The 19,423-nt window shown below is 40.0% G+C and overlaps 1 protein-coding gene across 3 annotated transcripts in view; it reads left to right on the top strand.

Annotated features, from left to right (window-relative positions):
- The window catches only part of KCNQ5 (potassium voltage-gated channel subfamily Q member 5), a 609,119-nt gene that overhangs the window by 238,308 nt on the left and 351,388 nt on the right, over nucleotides 1-19,423 (top strand). The window lies entirely within an intron of this gene.

The following is a 19,423-nucleotide window of genomic DNA, read 5'->3' as shown; positions in this document are numbered from 1 at the left end:
ATGCAGTACTTGGATGCAATCTCAAAAACCACAGAACGATCTCTGTTCGTTTCCAAGGCAAACCATTCAATACCACAGTAATCCAAGTCTATGCCCCAATCAGTAATGCTGAAGAAGCTGAAGTTGAATGGTTCCATGAAGACCTATAAGACCTTTTAGAACTAACACCCAAAAAAGATGTCCTTTTCATTATAGGGGACTGGAATGCAAAAGTAGGAAGTCAAGAAACACCTGGAGTAAGAGGCAAATTTGGCCTTGGAATATGGAATGAAGCAGGGCAAAGACTAATAGAGCCTTGCCAAGAAAATGCACTGGTCATAACAAACACCCTCTTCCAACAACACAAGAGAAGACTCTCCACATGGACATCACCAGATGGTCAACACTGAAATCAGATTGATTATATTCTTTGCAGCCAAAGATGGAGAAGCTCTATACAGTCAACAAAAACAAGACCAGGAGCTGACTGTGGCTCAGCCCATGAACTCCTTATTGCCAAATTCAGACTTAAATTGAATAAAGTAGGAAAAACCACTAGACCATTCAGGTATGACCTAAATCAAATCCCTTATGATTATACAGTGGAAATGAGAAATAGATTTAAGGGCCTAGATCTGATAGATAGAGTGCCTGATGAACTATGGAATGAGGTTCATGACATTATACACGAGACAGGGATCAAGACCATCCCCATGGAAAAGAAATGCAAAAAAGCAAAATGGCTGTCTGGGGAGGCCTTACAAATAGCTGTGAAAAGAAGAGAAGCAAAATGCAAAGGAGAAAAGGAAAGATATAAACATCTGAATGCAGAGTTCCAAAGAATATTAAGAAGAGATAAGAAAGCCTTCTTCAGCGATCAATGCAAAGAAATAGAGGAAAACAACAGAATGGGAAAGACTAGGGATCTCTTCAAGAAAATCAGAGATACCAAAGGAACATTTCATGCAAAGATGGGCTCGATAAAGGACAGAAATGGTATGGACCTAACAGAAGCAGAAGATATTAAGAAGAGATGGCAAGAATACACAGAAGAACTGTACAAAAAAGATCTTCACGACCCAGATAATCACAATGGTGTGATCACTGACCTAGAGCCAGACATCCTGGAATGTGAAGTCAAGTGGGCCTTAGAAAGCATCACTACAAACAAAGCTAGTGGAGGTGATGGAATTCCAGTTGAGCTATTCCAAATCCTGAAAGATGATGCTGTGAAAGTGCTGCACTCAATATGCCAGCAAATCTGGAAAACTCAGCAGTGGCCACAGGACTGGAAAAGGTCCGTTTTCATTCCAATCCCAAAGAAAGGCAATGCCAAAGAATGCTCAAAGTACCGCACAATTGCACTCATCTCACATGCTAGTAAAGTAATGCTCAAAATTCTCCAAGCCAGGCTTCAGCAATATGTGAACCGTGAACTTCCTGATGTTCAAGCTGGTTTTAGAAAAGGCAGAGGAACCAGGGATCAACTTGCCAACATCCGCTGGATCATGGAAAAAGCAAGAGAGTTCCAGAAAAACATCTATTTCTGCTTTATTGACTATGCCAAAGCCTTTGACTGTGTGGATCACAATAAACTGTGGAAAATTCTGAAAGAGATGGGAATACCAGACCACCTGATCTGCCTCTTGAGAAATTTGTATGCAGGTCAGGAAGCAACAGTTAGAACTGGACATGGAACAACAGATTGGTTCCAAATAGGAAAAGGAGTTCGTCAAGGCTGTATATTGTCACCCTGTTTATTTAACTTATATGCAGAGTACACCATGAGAAACGCTGGACTGGAAGAAACACAAGCTGGGATCAAGATTGCCAGGAGAAATATCAATCACCTCAGATATGCAGATGACACCACCCTTATGGCAGAAAGTGAAGAGGAACTCAAAAGCCTCTTGATGAAAGTGAAAGTGGAGAGTGAAAAAGTTGGCTTAAAGCTCAACATTCAGAAAACGAAGATCATGGCATCCTGTCCCATCACTTCATGGGAAATAGATGAGGAAACAGTGGAAACAGTGTCAGACTTTATTTTTCTGGGCTCCAAAATCACTACAGATGGTGACTGCAGCCATGAAATTAAAAGACGCTTGCTCCTTGGAAAGAAAGTTATGACCAACCTAGATAGCATATTGAAAAGCAGAGACATTACTTTGCCAACAAAGGTTCGTCTAGTCAAGGCTATGGTTTTTCCTGTGGTCATGTATGGATGTGAGAGTTGGACTGTGAAGAAGGCTGAGTGCCAAAGAATTGATGCTTTTGAACTGTGGTGTTGGAGAAGACTCTTGAGAGTCCCTTGGACTGCAAGGAGATCCAACCCGTCCATTCTGAAGGAGATCAGCCCTGGGATTTCTTTGGAAGGAACGATGCTAAAGCTGAAACTCCAGTACTTTGGCCACCTCATGCGAAGAGTTGACTCATTGTAAAAGACTCTGATGCTGGGAGGGATTGGGGGCAGGAGGAGAAGGGGACGACAGAGGATGAGATGGCTGGATGGCATCACTGACTCGATGGACGTGAGTCTGAGTGAACTCTGGGAGTTGGTGATGGACAGGGAGGCCTGGTGTGCTGCGATTCATGGGGTTGCAGAGAATCGAACACAACTGAGCGACTTATCTGATCTGATCTGATCTGACATTGGTGAAGTCCTTCCTATGGGCGTCAGGCAGTGAGTGCAGTGATCGCTGAATCACGCAGCAGCACTCATACTCTACACATTCTATTGGCTGAGGAGTCCAGGGGTCACAGAGTTTAGGTATCCTTCCCCAAGGTGACACAATGCAAAGGGTCAGAGTGGTGTTTGGACCCAGGCAGTCTGACTCTGGGTATTTCTCTTAACATCAACACAATGCCGATGAGCAAATCCTCATTAAATGAGCCAATAAATAAATGAAGAGGAAGATGCCTATAGGAAGACATCAGACAACAATAGAATATGTATGACAGTCAAGTGACAAGGCTCATTTCCAAACAAGTGCTACAGGTCATTGATTTTACGCTTATACAGGCTCAGAACAGACCCCTGGTCTCTTGTCTTGCCCCAGTGCTGCCGCCGATTCTCAGAACAGCTATGGCACTCTCCTTGGGGACTGACTTTAAGTCAGCATACAGGTCACAAATGCACGTGACTTAGCCAAGTGGCTTTCTATTCCCACTGTATTTTCTAACTAAAAAGACTCCACCTGCGTGGTCAGCTTCCTTACCAGAGTTGGCTCTGGATGACATCTGGCTGTGAAAGGAGTCAGATTCATCCTCTCAGGGTGAAAATGTGCTGAGCCAAGGTATTCATAGGGATTCTGTCACAGTTTACTTTAATGACTTCCCAAATCATTTTGAGCAATGAAGGAATTGCTCTAAAGGTTTAGTCCACTCAGTTGGAAGCCCTGGTTGGGTTCCTGCTCATTTAGATAAATGAGTTTTTTCAACAAGACCAAAATGGGCCTCATTCTTTGAAGATCCAAGTGTGAAAACCCGTGCCTTGCTCGAGGTCCGCTCCCTGCTGGAAAATAAGGGCTGGAGCAGAGGGTGAGGAGGTGGGAAAGAGACTGATTGTCCTCCTCCCAGGCTGTTCCAAGACTGGGGCTCCTGGGAAGCCCCTTGCCCTCTAGTTTAGTCTTAGTGGTGACGGTAAGAAGATGGCACAATGATTTAATGAAAAAGGGGAAGACTGAAGGATTTTACCAGCAAAAGGCAGTGGGTCTTTGGCAAAATCTCAAAGTAGAAAGTTTGATTTCTGAACCCCTATTAGGCCCCCATCAATCTCCCCTTATTTTATCTCCCAGTGAGACGGCACCCTCATTTCTTCCTGGATCTCAATTCTTGTTCTGTGTCAGATGTCAGAAAAGTGCTAGCTAATGGCAGTTTGCCATGTGATTCACCTCTACTGTTTGCACCCCGCAAAGAAATGTTTATTTTGTTTTTTAAATTTATTTTTAATTGGAATATAGTTGCTTTACAATGCTGTGTTAGTTTCTGCTGGGCAGCAAAATGAATCGGTTATACATGTACTTACATCCCGTCCCTCTTGAGCCTTCCTCCCACTACCACTCCGTCCCACCTCTGTAAGTCATCACAGAGCACCAAGCTGAGCTCCCTGTGCTACACAGCAGCTTCCCACTAGCCATCTATCTAGTACATACAGCAGTGTATATATGTAACTGTTACTCTCTCAATGTGCCCCCCCTTCTCCTTTCCCCTCTGTGTCCAAAAGTCCATTCTCTACATCGGTGTCTCCGTTCCTGCCCAGCAAAAAAAGGTTCATCAGTACTGTTTTTCTAGATTCCATATATATGCGTTAATATATGATATTTGTTTATTTCTTTCTGACTTACTTCACTCTGTATGATAGACTCCAGGTTCATCCACCTCACTACAATTGACTCGATTGTGTTCTTTTTTTATGGCTGAGTCATATTCCATTGTATATATGTACCACAACTTCTTTATCCATTCATCTGTCAATGGGTTGCTTCCATTTCTTAGCTATTGTACATAGTACTGCAATGAATATTGGGGTGCATGTGTTTTCTTTATTTTTTTTTGCATGTGTCTTTTTGAATTATGCCTTTCTCAGGGTATATGCCCAGTAGTGGGATTGCTGGGTCTTATGGTGGTTTTATTCCTAGTTTTTTAAGGAATCTCCATACTGTTCTATAGTGGCTTTATCAGTTTACATTCCCACCAACAGTGTAGGAGGGTTCTCTTTCCTCCAGATCCTCTCCAGCATTTATTGTTTGTGGACTTTTTCTTGATGGCCATTAGGACCCATGTGACATGATACTACATTGTAGTTTTGCTTTGCATTTCTCTAATAATGAGTGAGGTTGAGCATCTTTTCCTGTATTTGTTAGCCATCTGTATGTCTTCTTGGGAGAACTGTTTAGGTCTTCTGCCCATTTTTTTGATTGAGTTGTTTGTTTTTCTGATACTGAGTTGCATTAGTTGCTTGTATATTTTAGAGATTAAGAAACTTCTAAAGAAGGAAAATTACAGCTTAATTCTGCCACCAAGAAATGCCTCTGTCCCCCTACCCACATTCTTCACCAGTGAGTCAGCAGAGACTTGCAAACCATCTCTGAAATGCAGAAAGAATGCCAGCTCCTTCTTTAGAGGAGGATATAGCTTAGAAATAGCTATAGAAGTTTAAATTAAACTTACTTGTATAACCAGTATTATATATCATCATAAGCAGGGACTATCTGAGGAGAATCATGAATTTCTGGCATTGTGTCTCTATAGAGAAGAACCAGGAGAGATAACCTCCCATTGAAAATCACCCAGTTTCAATGGAAGAATCTGAAAGCAGGGTAGCCCGTGTTCAGGAGGGGCCAAGGACACTGGGGCTGTGACATTTGCTGACCACTTGAAGGGCCAGTGTGGCCTCCTCATGTAAGGTCTTCTTGAAAAACTCTCAGGACAACCTTCTAATATTCATAAAATTCAGTAGTGAAAAGTTTGTATTAATAATATTGATAAACATTTACATTGATCAGTGCTGATTTATTCATCACAAATGTACTTAGTTAACAAGATTAGAAATAAATTTTTCTTTCCAATGGACAGAAATTTTCTCTAGAAGGAATTAAGAAAGGCATATTCTAACCTGGCTTTGCAACTCAAATAATCCAGCCCACCAAAGGAAAATGGCAGCACACAGCTTATAAGATCACCCTTCCTGACTTCAGATATCTGATAGATGAGATTAAATATGTTTTCTGAGTCTGCTCCACTGTAAGACAGCCAATCATGTATTGACTGAAAGAAGAAGAGTGGTCCAATTTAACTAGCCATATATCCAACAGAATTTGAAATTTGAACTATTAAATCTAAGTGTCCCCAAAGCAATCATTAAATACTCAAGTAAATGGAAGAACAATGATCCAGGATTGATGCTGTTAAAATGTATAAGATGGGGCAGATGCTTCTAGGTTCCTCCAGAGGCACTGTTCTCAAACAGGTCTGTGGGAAGTACAGGTGAGTTTTAAGGTAATGCCATGAAGCTCTACACAAGCATGTGGAACCCGAATAGTGAGACAAGAGTTAACATCAAATGCCCAACAGACAGGTTCTGAGGAAAGGGGCCAAGGAGAGGGGATGGGAAGATTCTGCAGTTCTAAAATCAGATGGTGAAGCCGCGTTTCAGGACAGCCCTTCCTCAGCAGTAGGAGAGTCCACTGACCAACCACTGACCCTGCTGTGTCCTCTTCGCCTGCTCAGGAGCTTCCTCATCCCCACTCATGGGAGATCTATTTCCAGAGATTCACAGACAACCCCAGAGTCTCCACATACTTGAATGTATAATAAACACTCAGAATTTTAAACATTAACATTTAAGAACATTTTTCTGCATCTAAATATATCAGTCTGCTGAGTATGCTTTTTGAAACTAAGAACTTTTGCTGGTTTTCTCATGGAATCAAAGGCCACACTTGGTTTAATGCTTGCAATATGATCCCTTGAGCAAAAAGAATTAACTTTCATAGTGCGAAAATAAGAAAAAAGGAAGAAGGAAGGAAGGGAGGGAAGAAGGAAGGGAGGAAGAGGGAGAGCTGTGACTACTTAGCTCAGGCTCTGATTCGGCTCCATTACTGGTATTTATTGAACACCTACTGTATGCACAGCAAAATCACTCTATCAATTTCATTGTGACTCCTGACAGACGCACCTCCTGGATGGCTCTTGCCCCCAGCTTTCTTGTGCGAATGATCCTCTTTCACACTGCCTGGTTCCTGGAGGTGCTGTGAAAATTGACAAGTGTGTTTGCAAAGTTTGCAAAATCCTCAGATGAATGTGTTGTGTAAACACCAAAGTGTGCAGCCTTTCCAGGCCACAGCCTGCATCCAGAACTTCTCTAATAAGCCAAGTTTTCCTGTTTGGGAGATGCTTGCCTGGGGCTGTTTCATCGTGAGACAGCCGATGTGCCTTTTATTAATACACATCCATGACTCATGGCTCAGTGGAAGATAAGGCTGCAAAGATCAAATTGTATTTTACATGAACTAAGTGTCTCCTAAACTCTTTCGTCCCTTTAGAGTAAAGTGCCTCAAATCTTCATGACTCATTATACGTTAAAATGTTTAAAAAGCACTTTCTTCTTGACTAACAGGTATTCCTTACATTCAGGAAGATTTTTTCGAAGATGTTCAAAACCCAAAAGTAGTTGATCACTTAGAATTTAGTCCATATATAATTGAAATTAATAATTTTAAAAGCCCTGTTGAATTCCATAACAAATGAAGACATCATAGCATTAAAATGATGTATTATCAGGTTAAAGATCATATTGTTATCACCTTTTCAAGTAGTTCAAACATTATAAAATAATTCATATGCACGTTTTTAATAGACTTGCTGAAATCTTGCAAATTCATGTCTTAAGTTGCTAAAAACCTCTGCTATTTAAGGCTGTCAACATCCATCTGAAATTATTAGTTCAGTGACACTTTTTGAAAAATACAATTTTGTGCCTCTTGTAATGAGTGTTGACAGTGAGCGGTATTAATTAGCACTCAGCAGTCAGAGCCAAAGCTGACTTCCAGCTGTTAATCTGGGACCAACTCAACAAAGACTCCTATGAGCTAATCAAGTCTGGTTACTGGTCTTTCAATTTATAATATGTCATAATTCTCTGGGTAAAGCTTTATTCCCATTTGGTTTCTTAATATCTACATTATTATTGCCATTGCTTGCAATTTATGGAAATGGCCACTTTTTGAGTAAACTGGTATGTTCATGGCAAAATATATGCCCTTACCCTAAGGTAAATGGCAGATTTTATTTTATTTTTTTTTAGTCATGTCCAACTCTTTGTGACTGCATGAACTGTGGTCTACCAGGTTCCATTGTCCATGGGGTTTCCCAGGCAAGAATACTAGAGTGGGTTGCCATTTCCTTCTCCAGGGGATCTTCATGATTCAGGGATTGAACCTGCGTTGCAGACAAATTCTTTACCACTAAGCAACCAGCGAAGCCCCATTTTTGACACATATTCAATCAATTTGAGACTCATTAATTTTTTTCCACTCACCATAGTTATTTACATAAAATAAAAATTATTCTGTAAATGCTGTAGGGAGAAATTAATACTTTTTAAAAGGTATCTATACATGTTAATAAAATTAAGAATATTTATTAATGGCTTTATAAAATTATATTTTATAGAGTTAGTTTCCTTGAAAATAATTAAGATGCTTTTTCCAGAACACAGTTTATATTCAAATGTAGATCAGTGAAGATAGATTCTCACCATATTAATCTGTATGTCTCCATAGTAGATAAATGATGGACTATAGCTATAGTGAAGTGGTGGTTATATAAATAGACATATACGTAATACTTCTGGATAATAAGCTCTCCCTTTCATTTCTTGTTTTGCTTCAGGAAAAATTCATTAGTAAATATCAAGTTCCTTTGTGACTTTTCTAATAATGTTTACAATGAACTCTGTAACAAAAACTGTAAAGAATGCAAACAATAATTTAAGCCTAAGACACACTTCACTATACTTGTATGAAATGAAATAATAAAAGTCTCCTTACCCAGCGATGTGCTAAATATGGCTCGCAACAACTAGGAGGGGCTGAATGTTAAATTTTTAGGAATTTTGTGAGCTGGTTGGAGTTTTCCAGGTGGCTCAGTGGTTAAAAAAAAATCTCCCTGCCAGTGTAGGAAATGCATGTGATTGATATCCTGGTTGGAAAGATCACTTGGAGGAGGAAATAGCAGCCTGTTCCAGTATTCTTGCTTGGAGAATCCCTTGGACAGAGGAGCCTACTGTGCTACAGACCATGGAGTCACAAAGAGTCGGACACAATTGAGTGACTGATCATGCACGCATGTGAGCCAGCTGGCAACCACACACGCTATTACATTTTAACTATATCAATTTATACATAAAATACATTTAAAGCAAAATTAATAAATATTCAAAACTCGTCCAACCCTGATTTTCTTGTCTAAGTTCCTTGTTATGTCCCTGTGAAGGGATATTTGGTTACGGGCTAACCTTTTCCCAGCTTCACGTCTAGCGACATCAAGGTGGTAGCTAGAATGGTGGGTATATACACCTCTAATGAGTCTTCATATCAGTTTGTCCTTCTCCTTCTGATAGACTTTAGTGAAAACGAGGAAAGGACAATATTGTACCTTCAAACCTGTAAAAAGTGCTTTGAGATTGAATGATTCTAAGCCTTCTTTCTAATCTAAAAATCAAATAGGATCTCAGGCAACACTCAAAAATGTGCTTCAAGTGTAGGTTGCAAGTTGGCATATAATTTTTGTGCCATTCTGGGGGGCAGCCTGGCTGATATGCAACCCAGTCAGATATCTGTGCCCTTGTGTTGAGCAGCAGAAATGAAGATTAGTCAACATTCACAAAAAAAGAGCAACCTTCAGCGAAGATCAGGGTTCTCAATCTAGATGTAGCTGATCAAAGTCACCCATTAGTGGGACGTTTTTAGGCAGTGCCTCCAGCCCCATAGCTCAATTTCTATTTGTTTTTACTTTTATATATTCCCGTGTATGCCTGCTAAGTCACTTCAGTCATGTCTGACTCTTTGTGACCCTATGATCTGTAGTCTACCAGGCTCCTCTGTCCATGGGATTCTCCAGGCAAGAGGACTGGAGTGGATTACCATGCCCTCCTCCAAGGGATCGTCCCAACACAGGGATTGAACCCATGTCTCCTGCATTGGCAGGTGGGTTCTTTACCACTAGCGTCACCTGGGAAGCCCAGTATATTCCCATGTTTCTTGTAAAACAGAGACACTTTAGAGAAATGTGGAGTTGGATGATATGTACACCAAAATGTTAAAGTAAAATGGCATGCATAACTTACTTTACGCTTCCTGGATGGAATGAATGTGCCTTTTGTGTAACCCACTTCCAGCCAGGACCACTCAAGACAGGAGTGTGGCGATGCCTGCTCTCTAATGAGCTGTCTGTGCAGGGAGGTTACAGTGACCTGCTAAACAGAAATACAACAGGCGTGCTTTTATTAAAATATGCATGCAACATTACATTCGGGATTTAAATTGGATTCTTAAATGAGTTCTCCTAAAATGTAATACAGATTTTTGCAATGTAGTAGAAAAGCAACCTGTGCCAACTAATAAAGTTAGAAAAAGAGGGGGGAAAGGTGTTATGAATGTCAATAAATGATCTCTTTCAATCTGATTGTACTGAAATTTTAAATTAACCAGCTACTGTTAGGCACAGAATATATTTTTTTAATTTGTTTATTTTTGGATGTCCTGGTTCTTCATTTCTGCACGTGGGCTTTCTCTACTTGCAGTGATCAGGGGCTGCTGTTTGTTGCGGCATGCAGGCATCTTATTGCAGTGGCCTCTCTCGTTTCAGAGCATGGGCTCTAGAACGTAGACTGAGTAGTTGTGGTGCTCTGACTTGGTTGCCCTGTGGAATGTGGAATCGTCCCAGACGATCAAACCCATGTCCTCCACATTAGCAGGCAGATTCTCCGCCACGGGACCACCAGGGAAGTCTGTAAAAAATATTTTTAATCACTCTTTACTGAGACAACACTAAATATGAGATGATCAGAATATTGTCCACGGTGGCAAAACTCAGGAAATTATGTAGCCTTAATTGATGCAAATATCTCTTTTTACTATTAATATGTATTGGTACATATAAAAAACATTCAATGCTACTCTAAAATTCTGTCAAAGTCTTTTTTTAAGTAATCCAAAACAGTTTCCAGTGTCCATGATTGATTCTTTTTTTTTTTAATTTTATTTTATTTTTAAACTTTACATAATTGTATTAGTTTTGCCAAATATCAAAATGAATCCGCCACAGGTATACATGTGTTCCCCATCCTGAACCCTCCTCCCTCCTCCCTCCCTATTCCATCCCTCTGGGTCCTCCCAGTGCACCAGCCCCAAGCATCCAGTATCGTGCATCGAACCTGGACTGGCAACTCGTTTCATACATGATATTTTACATGTTTCAATGCCATTCTCCCAAATCTTCCCACCCTCTCCCTCTTCCACAGAGTCCATAAGACTGTTCTATACATCAGTGTCTCTTTTGCTGTCTTGTACACAGGGTTATTGTTACCATCTTTCTAAATTCCATGTAAATGCGTTAGTATACTGTATTGGTGTTTTTCTTTCTGGCTTACTTCACTCTGTATAATAGGCTCCAGTTTCATCCACCTCATTAGAACTGATTCAAATGTATTCTTTTTAATGGCTGAGTAGTACTCCATTGTGTATATGTACCATAGCTTTCTTATCCATTCATCTGCTGATGGACATCTAGGTTGCTTCCATGTCCTGGCTATTATAAACAGTGCTGCAATGAACATTGGGGTACACGTGTCTCTTTCCCTTCTGGTTTCCTCAGTGTGTATGCCCAGCAGTGGGATTGCTGGATCATAAGGCAGCTCTATTTCCAGTTTTTTAAGGAATCGTCTCACTGTTCTCCATAGTGGCTGTACTAGTTTGCATTCCCACCAACAGTGTAAGAGGGTTCCATTTTCTCCACACCCTCTCCAGCATTTATTACTTGTAGACTTTTGGATCGCAGCCATTCTGACTGGTGTGATTCTTTAAAGAGAGAATAATTGTGTGAATAAATGTTAAAGGATTCTTTTATCATACTTCAGTCCTCTAAGGGATCGTGTGTTCTATTCAACCTTGTTATAGTGTCAAAGTGTGTAGACATTATGTCTAAATGATTTGCTAAGAAATTGGCAATAGAAAAAAATACATGTGCATGTATATCTATATAGATAAAGAAATATATATATATATAACACAAATAAAAGCATGTTACATATATGTGATCAGAGTAAGGAGATTAATTTTATCATGCCAGCTGAGAATCGTCATTTATGGATTCACATTTTTTCTATTGTAATTAGATGGCCTTGAGGAAGAAAAGACATAATTATCATTTTCAATGTCCCTGGCCTGACTGAGCAAACAGCTCTTGATATTGACACTTTGTACCATGGATAATGACACTCTTCCTTCATTCAGAGGAACGGAAAAGTGCCACATAAGCACTCACTCATCAGCGGCTATTGTTTTATCATCAATTATCAAGCATTAGAAAAGAAACAGCACCAAGCCTCACCCAGTGGAAATTATTGTATTCCCACTAAGCCTCACCAGGATTAAATATCCAAATCAAGTTCATGTTTTTGATAGGAAAATATGAATCTATGCCTTGGGAAACCAAAATATTTTTAAAAGATCCAGCATTTTAAACAAGATAAGGTAAGACTATCTGAAATGTAAAAGTTTAAGGAGCATAAAATGGCTAATAAAAATTAACTAGAGACTAGGAAAATTTTCATAAAATCTTAGTTTAATTAAACACATTATTTTACTAAAATACTAGATTTTAGAAATAAAACAATCGGTAAAACAATTCAAGTAAAGATAGGTAATCTTTATTGCTAACTATATGAATACTAACACACACACATAAAATTCACTTCAAAGTCAGTAGGTCTTAATTTTATGTACTGTAATTTAGACAAAGAGAGAATACAAGTATGTTATTCAGTTTGGTTAAATATTTTAGTTATTCCAATAAGGCTATAATATTTATATGGCTTAAAGTAGTCTGGAAAGACACTCTGGTGAAATTTTACCTCTTGTTAGACCAGGGGAAATAAATGCTATTATGGAAACCAAGAACTTGGAAGTAAGTAGTTTCGAATTAGGAGCATATTAAACTGTAGAAATGCTACCAGCTGAGAGAGAAAATTCACCATGCAGAGTTCCGCTTCTGGTATAGATGAGAAAGTAAATTTGAACTCAAGACCTATCTTCTGAAAATCTTAACTAAATATGTTGCTTTGAATTTGTCAGTACATCTGAGTTTACCTTGAGATTTGATTAACTAATGAGTATAAGATAGGATCCAGTTTGCAGTATGTAACTCATATCTATTCCTCCCCAAAGAAGCTAAAATGAGGGGTTTGGTTCTTCATGAATTGAGGAAAGTGTACATACTCACTGTTTTGATTTTGAATGAGCATCTTAAGTATGTTTGTTAGACACAGCTGCATACAAATGGTGTCTCTTTTTCTGTTAAAAATTCTATCATTTCTATCTTTGCTTCTTTCCTCACCCTCTTCAAGAATTCTAAAGACAGGTCTTTGGAAAAGTTAATACAGTTGAAACTTTCGCTTAGATCACAACCTTTCTCATATGTATCTACTCACAGAATTTTTTGTTGTTACAATAATGCTTCAAGACAAGTGACAATTTTAGGGAGCCCTAAGAGTTGACTCATTGGAAAAGACTCTGATGCTGGGAGGGATTGGGGGCAGGAGGAGAAGGGGACGACAGAGGATGAGATGGCTGGATGGCATCACTGACTTGATGGATGTGAGTCTGAGTGAACTCCGGGAATTGGTGATGGACAGGGAGGCCTGGCGTGTTGCGATTCATGGGGTCGCAAAGAGTCAGACACGACTGAGCAACTGAACTGAACTGAACTTCCCTTAAAAGTTTCAAAGACTCACTATGTGAATTTCAGTCACTTAGACAAAAGTTCTTACATAGTTGGAAGATGTATAATTTAAGAAAAAGTAATAGTAAAAGTAGGCAGGTCATAGTTTTGCCAAATCCTGGACTGCAAAGCATATATAATATATACATGTGTGCATGTATATATGCAAAACCAAGCAATAAAAATATCAACAAAAATGAAAATCCAGCCAAGCAATAAAAAGTAATAATGCCAGGAGTAAAATTCAAATCAAACATAAATGGAATTATGGAAGAAATAGCTGACTGTGGGATTGTTGATACCTCCCCATTCCATGTAAACTTCAGGAAAGCAAAACTGTCAACCCTACAGGAGGAAGGTGGGAGGGTGTGGAAAGGATGAAGATGACCCAGAGAAAGTGAGACCAGCAAACAACATTCACGTTAAAGGAATTCTTGATGTTTCATTCCATGAAAGTGCAAAGAACAAAAATGTTGGCCACTGACCCAAACCTAGAAAGCAATGTAATGATTTTCCAAGGCATAGAAAAGATGCTTTTCCCCATATTGTACACGTTTCACTATCCACTGGGTGGCCCAGGCCATGTGGCCAAGGTTAGAAAGCAGGTAAGTGCCACCCAGGAAAGACCAGTGCAGGATTCAAGATCCTTGAGGACAGACAAGGGTGTAGGCGGTGGAGCACTTACCTGCAGCAAGAGGAGAGAATGTGCACAAGGCCAGCCCCTTGCAATGCATCAGTCCCCACAGCCCGTGTGCAGGTGGCTCCACGCCGCCCCAGGCAGTGTGACTGTTCACACCCGCTTCATGCTGGGGTTTGAGAGACCAGGGATAGATGCTCCCCCTGAAGATCATGCATGCATGCATGCTAAGTCACTTCAGTCATGTCCGACTCTTTGTGACCTTGCGGACTGTAGCCCACCAGGCTCCTCTGTCCATGGGTTTCTCCAGGCAAGAATACTGAAGTCGGTTGCTGTGCCCTCCTCCAGGAGATCTTCCCAACTCAAGAACTGAAGCCACATCTCCTGTATTTCTTGCATTGGCAGGATGGATCTTTACCACTAGTACCACCTGGGAAGGCCTGGGGGGCTCCTGATCTCCCAGTGAGGAGGTGTCCAGCCTGCAACTCTCTCTCTATGATTTTTTTAAAACTTTATTGAGTAGCTCTTAAACCTCCTCAGTACACACACACACCAGTTGCTTCTGTTACCTCTCAGAAGTGAAAGATAAATCCATTGCCAAGTCCACTCCTCTTAGGAGGCCCTGCCCAGGCCAGAAGCTGGCATGATGTGTTTCCAGCAGAAACAGGAAGAAACTATTCAAACTGCTCATGTTTTCTTACAATGAAATAAGACACTTTAATTCTCATTTCTAAGGTTTTGTTGTTGTCATTGTTTAGTCATTCAGTCTTATCTGGCTCTCTGTGATCCCACAGACTGTAGCCCGCCAGGCTCCTCTGTGCATGGACTTCTCCAAGCATGAATACTGGAGGGGGTTGCTGTGTCCCCCTGCAGGAGAGGGCACAGCATTCATTTCTCTAGGGGATCTTCCAGACCCAGAGATTGAACCCAAGTCTCCTGCTTGGCAGGCAGATTGTTAACCATTGAGCTACCTGGGAAGTCCTTCTAGACTTTTAAATTATAGTATATTAAAAAAAAAAAATGACGAGTTTAAGCAGGCTCCAGGAGTTGGTGATGGACAGGGAGGCATGGCGTGCTGCAATCCATGAGGTCACAAAGAGTCAGACACAATTGAGCAACTGAACTGAACTGATACTAAAAAACAAAGTTTTACTCTTTTTTATTTCCCTATATAACTGAGGAGGAGAGAGTTTTGAATGTTTTGACAAAAATGTTGAAATATCACCGTCAGTCATAACTTTCCCTTGATTATTAAGGTCACTTTGTGATTTTGCGACTCTGCCTGACAGAGACTCTATGCACTTCTGATCCTGGTGGCTTCCACTTTAAGTATCAAATATGTTTATAAGATGTAGCCTTTGCAATTGTCATCATATTGACCTGGGTAATCTGCCTTTTGGTTTCAGCATAAAGCTAAAACTTTAGAGTATAAATAGGCATTTGCCTGGTGAAATAATTTGCGTGTTTTTTTTTGTTTTTTTTTTGTATATTTACAAGTTCAGGGATAGACAGCAATGGTAGTTTTGTTGACCAGGACACTGACTTGTGACCTGAAATAATGGGAATTCTCTCCGTATGTTTTAAATCATTCAGTGTGCTTATTAACAATTATTTCCTCAGAGTCTACCACAATGAGTGCAGGAGATGATACAGAATTACATGGACCCCACTCTCAAAGAGTTTGCATTTTAACTAGAGGATAAAATAGATTCCTTAATTTATTCAATAAACATCTGAAAGCCGACCGTGGTCTGAGCATTGGGCAAACCCTCGGGCTGCATAAGAGGACAAAATGCACAAAACTCTCTCTCATAGAACTTGCATCACACAGCAATGAGTGAGGAGAGTGTAGTTGAGTGGAAAATGATGTGAGTCAAGAAAGGAAACCAGACAGTAAGAACTTGAGAGTCTGGGGAACTAGCAAAAAGAAGAATTTGAGTTGAACCATGGTTAACAGAACTATGTATGAATGATACATCAGAATAAAATTAATCTATAATTTTCTTATTCATTTTAACTTTAAAATACTCTTTCGCTTTGAAAAATTCATTTATGAATAAACAAAGTTTTCAGATACAGATCTTTGGTGTTGGTGGAGGTTTAGTAGCTCAGTCATGTCCAATTCTTTGCGACCCCATGGACTGTAGCCCACCAGGCTCCTCTGTCCATGGGATTTCCTAGGCAAGAATACTGGAGTAGGTTGCCATTTCCTTCTCCAGGGGATCTTCCTGACCCATAGATGGAACCTGGGTCTTCTGCATAGCAGGAGGATTCTTTAACAACTGAGCCACCAGAGAAGTCATAGATAACTTTTGTTGGTGGTGGTGATGGTGTTTTAATACTGATCTATAGTTTATCATTTTTCTGTATCAAATATATACAAGGCAGCTTCACCAACCATCATGAAATTCTCTCTGCTTATTAGGTGCATGACAGCCACTGAAGAAAGTGGTTTCTATTGGCTGTGTCCTGCCCCTCTACAGCATCATCTAAGATTAATGGCCTTAAACCACCCTTTCTCAATACCTTCAACTTCTTTCTCCAAAAGAGTGCAGGCTTTTGGTGAAAGTGCAAGAACAGCATTCCTGGAGAGAAATACCATTGCTCATCCAAATTTTAGTGGTTTTCCTACATTTACAGAATTTCCTATCCTCTTTTCTTCCTTTCAGGGGAGAGGAAACATCACAGACCCACTTAATATGGATGTCTATTATAACTGTGTAGCATACACACCAAATCATTTATAACCATAAAGCCAGAAAATGGCCTTTCTCTTTCAAGAAAGAGCCAATCTCTAATATTTCTAGATTCTATAGTTGAAACATATATTTAGCCATTGACTATATTTACAAAAACAGTCTTCAGATACACAATGACATTTTTATTTTTTATTACTCCATTTCCCTTTCACATCTGCCTTCAATACCAACACCTCCCAAATCATAAACTCCTTGAGTATATAAAAACAAAACTTCCTTCTGGATTCTTTTCTACCTCCAAGATGGGACTATCATTCATTGGCTCATTCTTGACTTTTGGTCATTTATAGTCCATATATTCAACAAGTAATTTGTTGGAGGGGATGTTGAATAAAGGGCATAGTGTCGTGTTGGGGCTGTTTAGTGTCATGTTGGTAACTGTTCAGTAAGTGCTACTGCATTTCCAGAGGTCTTAGCAACTGAATCAGTCAAAGTGCTTTGCTCTCAAGTCAGAGTCTGGCCTTAAGCGTTTTATTTGATCCCAAAACAAGAAGTTCACAGACAGTCTATATCCAAAGTTAGTTCAGTAGACAGAACCTGGGATTCAGCTTCTCTGTGACTCTCTAGTCCTCACCTCATGGTGACAAGGTGGCTGCTGCATATCTGGGCATCTTGTCCTCACAGAACATCAATAGCAGGAAGGTTGAGAGGGCGTATCTCTTTTTCCTGTTTCTCAATCTCTTTCTCTCCTTTTTTAATCCATAGATATTCTTTCCTAGAATGCTCTCTAGCACGCTTGCCTTTCACCTCTGTCAGTCAAAATTGGACTGCATGTCCATGACTCAATGCAAAGAAGGTCGAGGAAGCAAGTTCAGCTTCTATGGCAGAAGGTGGGCTATGCTGGAAAGAACAAAGTGTAGACACTTTGTAGCTTGGCAGAGACAGTTTTAAAATTTTATTGTATTGAAGTACACTTGATTTAAGTGTATTAAATTCTACTATACATTAAAGTGATTCAGTTAAACATATATATTCTTTTTCATATGTTTTTCCATTATGGTTTATCACAGGACAGTGAATACAGTTCCCTTTGCTATACAGAAAACCTTGTTGTTTATGAATACACATTTTAACAGCTATGAAAATGTAGAAGTCTGTGAGCCTTTTAAAGTTCTCTTTTGGCTCAGACGGTAAAGCGTCTGCCTGCAATGCAGGAAACCGGAGTTCGATTCCTGGGTCGGAAAGATGCCCTGGAGAAGGAAATAGCAAACCACTCCAGTACCCATGTCTGGAAAATCCCATGGACGGAGAAGCCTGGTAGGCCACAGTCATGGGGTAGCAAAGAGTCAGACATGACTGAGCCACTTCACTTTCACTTTATAGCTGTAATCTGATTACCCATGTGTTTGGAGTAATGATCTTAATGATAACGTTTTATTCTTAATATCTGTATCTCTTTGTCCATAGAAATTTATTTCAAATAATTTGCATTTCCTCAATAAAACAAATGTTCCTATGTTTCTGTCACCTGATACCCCGTTTTCAAGGAAAAAAGCTGTTTTCCTGACACGTTAAATTTTTACTGAGTTTGACCTCTTTGTTTTTGTTATTGTTTAGTCCCTAAGTCCTGTCTGATCTTTGCAACCCCATGGACTGGAGGGCTTCCCTGACATTCATTTAGCTCCCTGAGTTTGCTCAAACACATCTGCACTGATAATGCCATCCAACAATCGCATCCTCTACTGCCCCCTTCTCCTCAATTTTTCCCAGCATCAGGGTTTTTTCCAATGAGTTGGTGCTTCACATCAGGTGGCCCAAGTATTGGAGATTTAGCTTCAGCAGTAGTCCTTTCAGTGAATAGTCAGGACTGATTTCCTTTAGGATTGACTGGTTTGATCTGCCTGCTGTCTGAGGGACTCTCAAGCAGTTCAAAAGCATCAATTCCTTGGTGCTTAGCCTCCTTTATCGTCCACATCTCACATCCGTATATGACTGTTGAAAAAGTCATAGCTTTGACTAGACCGAACTTTGTTAGCAAAGTGGTGTCTCTGCTTTTTAATACACTCTCTAGGTTTGTCATAGCTTTGCTTCCAAGGAGCAAGTGTCTTTTAACTTTGTGGCTGCAGTCACCATACACAGTGATTTTGGAGCCCAAGAAAATAAAATCTGACACTGTTTCCACTTTTTCCTCATCTATTTGCCATGAAGTGATGGGACCGAAGGCCATAATCTTCGTTTTTTGAATGTTGAGTTTTAAGCCAGCTTTTTTACTCTCCTCTTTCATCCTTATCAAGAGGCTCTTTATTCCTCTTCACTTTCTGCCATTAGGGTGGTATCATCTGCATATCTGAGACTGGATATTTCACCCAGCATTCATGATTCCAGCTTGTGATTTATCCAGGTTGGCATTTTGCATGATGTACTCTATATAGAAGTTAAATAAGCAGGGTGACAATATACAGCCTTTCCCACTGTTGAACCAATCCATTTTTCCATGTCCAGTTCTAACTGTTGCTTCTTGACCTGCATACTCAAGATACAGGAAAGGCAGTCCGCTATTTCCATCTCTTGAAGAATTTTCCAGTTTGTTGTGATCCACTCAGTCAAA

Source organism: Bubalus bubalis, chromosome 10 (assembly GCF_019923935.1).
Source record: "Bubalus bubalis isolate 160015118507 breed Murrah chromosome 10, NDDB_SH_1, whole genome shotgun sequence".
Lineage (NCBI taxonomy): Eukaryota > Metazoa > Chordata > Mammalia > Artiodactyla > Bovidae > Bubalus > Bubalus bubalis.
The sequence above is the reverse complement of the archived record's forward strand: the minus strand, read 5'-3'. Positions and strand labels throughout refer to the sequence as shown.